Here is a 10,067-nt window from a genome sequence, read left to right on the forward strand (position 1 = left end):
AGTGGAAATGTGGCTCAGGTGGTTGAATGCCAGCCACCTTTGAGTGAAAAAAAAAGCAACGTGTGAGCTCAAGGTCCCGAGTTTAAGCCAGTAACAAAAACAGAAGACACCTTCGTAACAGTGGCCTTCCGCAAGTGTTGAGCTTCCAATCACTTCCTTGTCGCATCAGCATCTTGTTTGAATCCAACTAGATATCCATAAGAAAATAAATACTGTTTTCTGGCCTAAGAAACCAAGGGGGTGGGGGATATAACTGTTATCTTCCAGCAAAGATCAAGCTCCTTGGTAAGGAATTACATCAGCAATATTGACAGTGAGAGGGAGGGGTGAAGAATAAACATATTACCTTGGTACTTATTTTCCTCTCAGCTTTAATTCTAAAATACTGCTCTATTATCTACAAAGTTTAAAATGTGATTTCATTGTTTCCTGATCTCCGTAGTGGATAAAAAGTAATATTTAAAAGAAGGAAACGATGACAAAGAATTTCAAGGCCAAATATATGTCATTTCTAGATTAAATTTGCAAATCTATTCATTTAGTATGCTCAGTTAGGAAGATGGAGATGCAGAGTCCCCTAAATGACCTTTTCCTGAGAAATAATTAATTGGCATATACCGTGCTTTGTTAAAGAAAGCAAACACTCTTCATGAATATGAATTTGAGTCTTTTTGAAGCAACTGGATCTAGTTTCTTTTTCCCCCACCTTCTTTTTTTGGGGGAGGGGTCTCTTTCTTTCTGAGCTCTGCATTTTTGAAAAATAGAACAAATTTTATTTCATCCATATAAGTGCTCCTAAACAAATAAAAAGCTTCCAGAATCAGATCTTTATTCATGAACAATTACTGAATATCTGACTACAGAGTTCTGAGTCACGAATTCAGAATGTATCAGACATAAGCAACGCCTGAGGAACATTTGTTTCACCACCTCTATTCAAAGGAACCAAAGAGAGCCACAAACACAGCTAGATGTTTTGTTTCTGCGGCAGACGACCGAAACATAGACTATTACAATGATGATATTTAATGCAGAATACTAAGGGGAGTAACATTTGCTTATCCTGTCCTTCCCCTGCCTTTCTTTCTGAAGAATAAAATGAAAATCAGAAAGAGGAGGGTGTGTTTTGTGAGCCTATGATGATAAATGTGATGGTAAATGTAGTCAACAACCACCAAACTTCCAAGTCCTACAGTGTGTGTGTGTGTGTGTGTGTGTGTGACCTGAGCATGCATGAGCATACATGTGTGTGAATGAGAGCTATTGCTCTGGAAGCATCATGGGGAACATCTTGATACAAATGAAGTTGTGAACTGAGGAAATCTATAAAAACAACTTTTTAAATATGTGTCAGGAGGTGGAAACCTAAGATGAGAAATATATGGAAAGAGAGAGTGAGAGAGACAGAGATAGAAACAGAGACACAGAGAGGAGGAAAAGGAGGAAGAGAAGGGAAAAGAGAGGAGGGGTGTGGAGGGAGGAAATAGGGGGAAAATAAGGAAGAAAAAGGAGGGGGAAAGAGAGAATCATAGAAGTGGGAAAGTGAAAGAAAGAAAATCTAGCTTCAGAGAGTTTATTCTATAAGACAAAAACACATAGAAGTGATTACTTGCCAAACTATTCCAGACAAATGAATACAACTTAGAAACAACAAGAGGATTAGCAGAAAGAATGAAATGAAAGAAGGAGAAAGAGAGTTGGAGGGAAGGAGGAGAGAAAGAAGAGGTAAAAAAAAAAGAGAGGGAGCAGGGAGATAGAAAATTCATTTTCCTGGGGTTTATTATATAAGAGAAAATGTTTGGAATTATTATTTGCTCAAAGTATTCAGGACAATTGACTATATCTCCTGATAAAGAAAGGAGGGAGGGGAAGAGGGAAGAAGAAAGAAAAGGAAAGGGAAGTCAAAGGGAAGAGAAAGTTAATATTCAGGAAATATATAAGGCAAAATACTTGGAATTATTATTTGCCTGAGTCTATTATTTCCTATTCAAGACAAATGAATGTATATTCTTTTTTTTAAATTGTGAAAATACCATACAGAGGGGTTACAATTACATGGGCAAGGTAATGAGTACATTTCTTATCAAGCATTGTTGCCTCCTCCTTTGTTTCCCTTTCCCATCCCTTCCCATCTCCCTAATGAATGTATATTGTAATGAAGAAATGAGGGACAATGGACATGAAGGGGAATAGAAAAAGAGGGAGGAAGAGAGAGAGAGAGACCTTCTTTTTATAAAGTTAATCAGTATCCATGGTAGAGTATTCCTCCAAAATAATAAAAAGGATTAATCAGGAAGTAAAGGAGAAAAGAAGACAGCAACTCATCCTCTTCTCACAGTCAGATGAAATACACCTAACCCAAGACAGGGCCCTGGCAAGTAACCACAGGAAGGGCACCTGGAGATTAAAGCTGGGGCCATAACATTAACAAAGTACAGACCACACTGAATTAATGAGCACTGGAGATAGACATTCAGTAGAGTCTTAATTTATTTTCCTTTTCTAGCTCATCCTTTAAGAAAATGACAGTGTCTTCTTATCGATTTTACACTCAGAGATCAATCAGAATTGCCCTGACTCAGACAAAATTTACAGCAGTGTCTGACACTGCCCGGAGCATGTGGGCCCAAACAGACATTACAAGGAAGCAATAGATCATGTTTGTATGTAGAGCTTGACGTGCTTAAAAATAAGCTAATCTGTAGTGGAATTTCCTTCTTTTTGACAAGTTGCTCTGCCCAGCTCTTCGGCTCCTTGTTATGAATTTTCCTTCCAGCTCCCACTATTAATTATAACATAGGAGAAAGGATTCATGTAGTTAGGCCCTGAGGGAGGTCATCTGATAAAATATAAACTAACAGATCACTCCTACTTAAACAATGTGAAGTGTCATTCTGAAGCGCTCCATAAAAAAAAAGAAAGAAAGAAAAGGAAAAAAAAAAAAGCTAGAGGTGTTCCGTCAAGAGCTATGATCAATTCTGACAACCCAACAATATCAGGGCTAAATGATGGGCCTGCACATTCCTAAACAGCCTCCAGTGGAAATTGCTGTATCCGGAAGCTCTTTTGTGCAAGTAACTAGCTGTATTAAATGCAATAATTACAGAAAAGACACTGACTGTGATGCTCAGGCAGTTGTTGGCTAAGCCGACTTGTTTCCACACCACCATTTATCTTGTAAGGGGCTGAGTGTGCTCTTCCTTGACACGAGAGAGAACGTCGGCAGCGCTTCCTCTTGCGAGTCCTCAAGAAGCTTTGTCTCACAGTATGCCAGAGGAGAAGAGTGCTTTGGGGAGGTATTTGCGCCACAGGAAAAGAGGAAAAACATAACAACAGTTGTTCAGAGGAAATGTGTTTTATGTGTGGATCCTTTGAGAAGTAGGCTAGATCAACCAGGAGCCCAGCAACAGGTGAACCCTCACCAGCTGAATAGGGAAGTGCTTCCATCCATGGTGTGTGTCCACACCCTTGGGTGTCTACACTTGTCGCAGATGCATAGACTGGATAAAGATTCTGCAACCTCCTCCTTACTCCTGATCTAGCAACAAGATAGAATAAGATGATTTGTTCTCTGTGTTGCTGTGAAAAAGGGAATCAAATTAGCTAGGTCTGATAGTCAGTTATCTTCATACACAAAAAATTATTTGGTCCAGTTTCCCAGACCTCTCTAAAACTACTGACTGATTTCTTTGACCATATTACGAAAGAGTTTCAAGTCACTTTTAAATCTGTGTAGAGAATAATGTAGTTACAATTCCGAGAGTGTTATTCTTTTTTTAATTACATCTTTAAGTAGTTGTACAAAGGAGCTGCTATTCAGCAAAGCAGTTTATGAATACAACGCATATTATCAATGTCTTAAAATTATATTTGTGTGTGGAGGGGGTTATACTTGGACTTGAACTCAAAGACTTGATTTCTGACTCAGTGATTTTTTTTCACTCTTGATTGTCACTCTACCACTTGAGCCACATGGCTTTTTCGTGTTTAACTGAAGATGAAAGAGTCTTTCAGATTCATCTGCTCAGGCTGGCTTCAATTCTCAACCTTAAGATCTCAGTCTCCTGAGTAGCTATGATGACAAGTGTTAACCACCAGCACCACAGCTTATTTATGTTTATCTTTAAAAAATAAATTACTTTAAAAATATATCTATCTTAGCAATATTGAGGTTGTTAAAAAGGTAGGCACAGGAAAACCTACTCTGACTTCTTCAGAGGAAAATACTGCATTAAAATTCATGACATTCAAGGAAATATACAATATATTGAATATTAGATGGTACAATTTTGTTTTATATATCTTTTACAAAGAAAAAAAAGAGAAAAGGTATTTAAAAGACAAGTGTTCTTTATCTCCCCTATAAAACATCCAGACACAAATCATAAATAAAATTTTGTGATTTTGTGGTCCCCAGGATGGAAAGAAACAAAGCATCTAGACAAGTGAACTATGACCTAGTCCTGATGTTGTATTTCACCTAGAGGAAAAGTATCCTTGTCAGCAGGAAGAGTATCAACAAAGAAAGGTAACCAAGCCTGGCACCAGTGGTTCACACTTGTCTTCTAATATGCTCAGAAGGCTGAGATCAGAGTACCTGGCTCAAAGCCAATATGAGGAAGAAAATTCTGAGAAACTGTACCTCCAATTAACCAGCCAAAAGTTGGGCTGGAGGCATGGTTCAAATGCTAGTGTACCAGGCATGAACAAGCTAGGCAAGTGAGAGGTTATAAATTCAAGCAACACATACACACACACACACACACACACACACACGTAATCAGTTGTCATGGCATGTGTATGCTTTCATGGTATTGAGTAAGCAGAGAAACCAACAAAAGAGGAAGGAGCAGTTAGAAATGCAGCCAGAATCAGCTCACACAATAACTGTGTGTGTGTGTGTGTGCATGCGCACGCACGCGCGCATACATGTACATAGTCCTGAGTAGCAAGAGTTTAGCAATACCATTTCTAGAAATGCTAACTTGAATGAAAGGTCAGACAATGGATAGGCCTATTAACCAGAAGTTTAGAGCACAGAGTCAGTGAGGGCTCAGCTTGGTTTCCAGGCAAAGGTTGCCCAAACTCTCATCTTTTCTGCCAGGTTTGCTATATTGCATGTCATCCAAATACTTTTCCTATCTGGGAAGATTAGTTTCTCCTACTGAAATATCATAAATTTTCTTTTTCTCCTTAAAATGAAAAAACAATGGAGTCGATTTTGGGAAAAGTAAGCAAAGTGGTTAACCCAGACTTTGGAAACTTTCAGTCTCTGAGCTTTGGCACTTAAGGCTAACACTCTACCGCTTGAACTACCGCTTCAGTTTTTTTTTTCTTAGTTGATTGGAGAGAAGAGTCTCATAGACATTCCTATGTGGGCTGGTTTTGAACCATGACCCTCAGATTCCAACCTTCTGACTAGCTAGGCTTACAGGTGTGAGCCACTGGCATTCAGCTTAGTTCTACGTCTTAGAAGTGGTTGGACTTAGAGTCATTGACATTTGCTATGCTGGTGTCTTGCAATGGCAAAAGCAGCAATAGCATCTACCCTTTGGGCTTGTTTTGAGCATTCACTTAGTTAACACATTAAGTGCTTAGAATGGTGTCTTGTTAGATCTCATGTAAAGAGTTTTGAAACTGGCATATGAAAAATAAGACCTAAATGTTAACATTGTGGTCAAATATGTTGATCAGCTGGAGATTCTGATTTTTGGCTACACAGCAGATGTAAATATCTTCCCTAGCTAGGTGCTGGTGACTCATGCCTACAATTCTAGTTACTTAGGAGCTACTGAATTACAGGTCAAAGCTATCCTGGGCAAGCAATCAGTGGCATTCTTGTCTTCAGTTAAGCCAGAAATGGAGCTATGTCTCAAATGGTAGAGTGCCAGCCTTGAATGATAAAGCAAAGGACCTTGATTTCAAGCTCCAGTACACACACACACACACACACACACACACACAATCTTCACTAAACATCACTCTATATTATTATTTGGAACTTTCAAAATAGCCTAGATCTCAAAAGTGAGGCTGCTAAATCACATCAAGTTGAGACTCAAAGAAAATTAGTAAGACAGTAAATAAGAAATCACTAAGATACTAAAGGAAGATACTCTTAGGAAAGGAACACAAAGGCACAATGCCTATGTACATCTGATCATATAAAATAGTATTTATCAAAATGAACTCCAGGAGGCCAGGCACTGGTGGCTCACACCGGTAATCCTAGCTACTCAGGAGGCTGAGATCTGAGGATGGAGGTTCAAAGCCTGCCCAGGCAGGAAAGTCCATGAGACTCTTATCTCCAATAAACCACTCAGAAAACCAGAAGTGGCACTGATGCTCAGGTGGTAGAGCCATAGCCTTGAGCTGAAGAGCTGAGGAACAGCACCCAGGCCCAGAGTTCAAGCCCATGACTGACAAAACAACAACAACAACAACAAAAAACCTCCAGGAAAATAGAAACAAGAGGTCTTTTTTCTTCATTGCTGTTTTATTTTTTCCTCTCATTTGTTGTCTTTGGGAGAGTAAGAGGGCGGGAAACAGATATGGAGGGGCAAAGGGAGATGCAGCAGCGGTACTCACTAGACACTCACTATCCAACTTGTGGGAGGGAAAATCTGGGAGAGAGCAAGAGAAGGGGTAACATTGTTCAAAAACAAATGCACTCTTTATTTGACTCACACAACTGTAACCCCTCTGTACATCACCTTTATAATAACAAATGCATGATGAAAGAAAAGAAAAAACCCACTAGGGCTGTCCAATGTAGCTAAATGCCTCCCGCCACATCCCAAACAAAGAAAAGCCAGCCCAGTACTGCCTTAAGGGAGAAAATACCCTCTGGAGGGGAATATTTTACACAAGGACAAAGCCAAGGGGACTACTATTAGAAGACCAGAAACGCTGCTGGGTTCCTAGCAGAAAAAACTGTACTGTTAACACTGGACTTTGATTTCTAATCAGTTGAAAACAAGAAGACGTATCAAGTACCTACAGGAAAAGCCTAACATCTCTGCCCAAAGGATAAAGTTGAGAAAGGGGCTTATCAACCCTTTGTCCTTCCAAACTTTTATCTTTTACTCTTGAGTTTAAATTGTCACTCTTTTAGTGTCCTCTCTCAGAGTTCTAGGCTAAGAGCTCTATTTCCTACCCAGGATGCAATTGGTCTTTCCTATTCGAATATTTGGTAAGATTACCCTGCTGGTACTTTCTTCTCTAGTTTAAAGAGAAACAGTGAGAGCCATTCCTGAAAGGAGGGCCTGTATTTAACATTCCTTTGATCTTAACAGAGTCTGTTCTTGGTTGTATTTTGAATTGTTGTACCTAGATGTTAATAGATGAACTTCACCCCTAGATAGTAACTGTGATGTCTGGTCGCTCTCAAATTTTATCATTACTCATCTTACTGAGCGCATCATACAAGTGGTTTATATATATAAAAAAAAAAACCGCAAATGATCTGCTAGAAATTACAGGATACCTTTAAAGGAAATTGAGTTGAACTCAGATGTGTTTTCCAAATTCATTCTTACTTTGAATATTGGTGAAAGTAGTGGATTTTACACTCTGAAGTTTGATTTAAGAGTGAAGCAAATTATTTCTAACAAATCATGACAAACTAACAAATTATAACTAACAAATAATTGTCTGGCATTTAACACAATGCCTGGCACATAATAGGAACTTAGAAAACATTTATTGAATGAATGAAACTGATTTATAAAATATCAATGAATTCTCTTGTTTTTTACATTAACATACTAGGTGAATGAAATTATTCCTCAATAATATTATTCTCCAGTTAATAGGCTTGAGCACATGTCAACTGTATAACAATATTTCAATGTCTGTTATCATTTTACCTAAAATGAATGGTTATTTATAAAATAGATGGCACAGTATAGGCATGTGGTACCATTAGATCTGTAACTAAATCTCTTCTTTGGAAGTGTTCAATTTCAAATAATTGAACATTGATATTTTATGTTGTTCTTCCACAGAGAGAGCAAGGCAGTGGTATTTGTATGTTTCAGGTATGTAGGTCATTGGTCTTGCTTTCCTCAGTTTCTTCTTATATCAGAGATTTAATTTCACAAATGAACACAGTTACTGCATCTGTGGCTCAGATCATTATAGATAATAAATGCTTTATGTGATAATCATGAAATAGTGACTTTGGACAATATATGCATATGCATGAAAACCTCTCATTTGGTCAAAAGTATGCATAGCCAGGCACTCAAGTACCCCTTGAGATATGTACAACCTCACATACCACTTGAGGTCTAGCTAAACTAGTATAGCACCAGCCTAGTGTGGAAAAAGACAAGCAAGAGGTTATGGCCCTGAGTGCATGTCTCAGTATTGGCATACACATTAAAAAAAAAGGTAAAAGCTATACATGCAACTTTTATTTCTCCAGATATGAGAAATAACCCCAAAATGATAATGGACTCGTTCCTTTTTTTTCATTTAGCCTTATGAGAAATATTAGCCTGTATTTTATTTTTAGAATCAATTTACACTGTATTCATGAAACCTCCATAACTTGTAGCGAATATTCTTAAGTAATGACTGCTTCACAATTTATTTTCTTTATTATGATATTGTGGCTGTTTGGGTTGATCTTACATATTTCTATTCTCTATAGTATTACATGAGTTTTCATTTGCAACTCCTGTAATAAATGTTATGAATCTGCATAGAAAAAAGGACTATTAAAGAGATAACTTGCCCCTGTCTCAATTTGATCCTCAGATTGTCCTTTCAGAATGAAGTCTTAGTGTGTGATCTGCTCCTTGGTGGTTTATTTTAGTGACAAGAGATAAATGGAAAAAAAATTACGCTCCTAAAGTATTTCCCAAACTAAGTTTCACCAACTGATCTCAGTTAATTTCCTCTCCTACAAAATGTTTCCTGATTACCAACTTAATTTGTTTGCCTTCTTTAGCAACCTAATTGCTACTCATTGATGCAAGGTAAACAACCCAAGTGGGTGAATATAAAAGGCACAGGGGATGTAGAAAATTATTTAAATTCATTAATTTGCTACAAGCCCCTCTTCTGTTTGCCTTCCACTACTCAGACTTTCCTGCAATTTCAAGACAAGCTCCAACATGGATAATATTCAACTTGATGTTGTCTATACTCATGCTCTTCAAACCCTCAGGAATTACCTTAATTAATAAAATAGATGTTTTTTTTTGAAAAATGAGTATAAGTATAATAAGCCAGGTGGCCTATTATACTGGTGGCTCACACCAGTAATCCTAGCTACTCAGGAGGTTGAGATCTGAGGATCATGGTTGGAAGCCAGCCAGGGCAAGAAAGTCCATGAGACTCTCATCTCCCAAAAACTACTAAAAAGCCAGAAGTGAAGCTGTGGCTATATGGTAGAGTGTTAGCTTTGAGTAAAAAATGCTTAGGGCAGTACCTTGGCCCTGAGTTCAAGCCCCAGGACCAGCATAAAACCACCACCACCACCAACAAAAATCACATAATACATGTTCCTTACATGAGGGAGAGGAGATGAATACAGTCTTAATATTATGTACATATGTGAAAATGGAATCAGGTAACTTGAAGGGATGGGGGGGTGTTGTTGTGAGAGATGAGGAAGAAGGGTTGTTATGCCAAGGTTGCAGGACCCCCTGCAAGAAGACCACCGAGAGTCAGACTCTACAGATGTTTTATTTAGATGGGCTGCAGCTCGGTCCTCGTCCTACACTCTGACACAGCGGAGCCCAGGAGGAGAGCCCCGAGCTAAGGATTTGCAGGTCTTATCAAGGCACACAAACAACCAGGTGTTTGGATTACCACCACGTGTTGCTTTGCTAGACTGAAACAAGCAACGAGTGGTCACTGCCTCAGACTTTAACCTTTCAGGGTGGAAGGAGTGGCATTGATAAAAATGCATTGGACTCAAACACTGATGTGTTTAACTGAAACTCCTTTGAATAATTAGTTAAAGAGAAGGAGAAGAAGAAGAAGAAGAAGAAGAAGAAGAAGAAGAAGAAGAAGAAGAAGAAGAAGAAGAAGAAGAAGAAGAAGAAGAAGAAGAA

This window comes from Dipodomys ordii, unplaced genomic scaffold (genome assembly GCF_000151885.1).
Source record: "Dipodomys ordii isolate 6190 unplaced genomic scaffold, Dord_2.0 Scaffold72, whole genome shotgun sequence".
Taxonomy (NCBI): Eukaryota; Metazoa; Chordata; class Mammalia; order Rodentia; family Heteromyidae; genus Dipodomys; species Dipodomys ordii.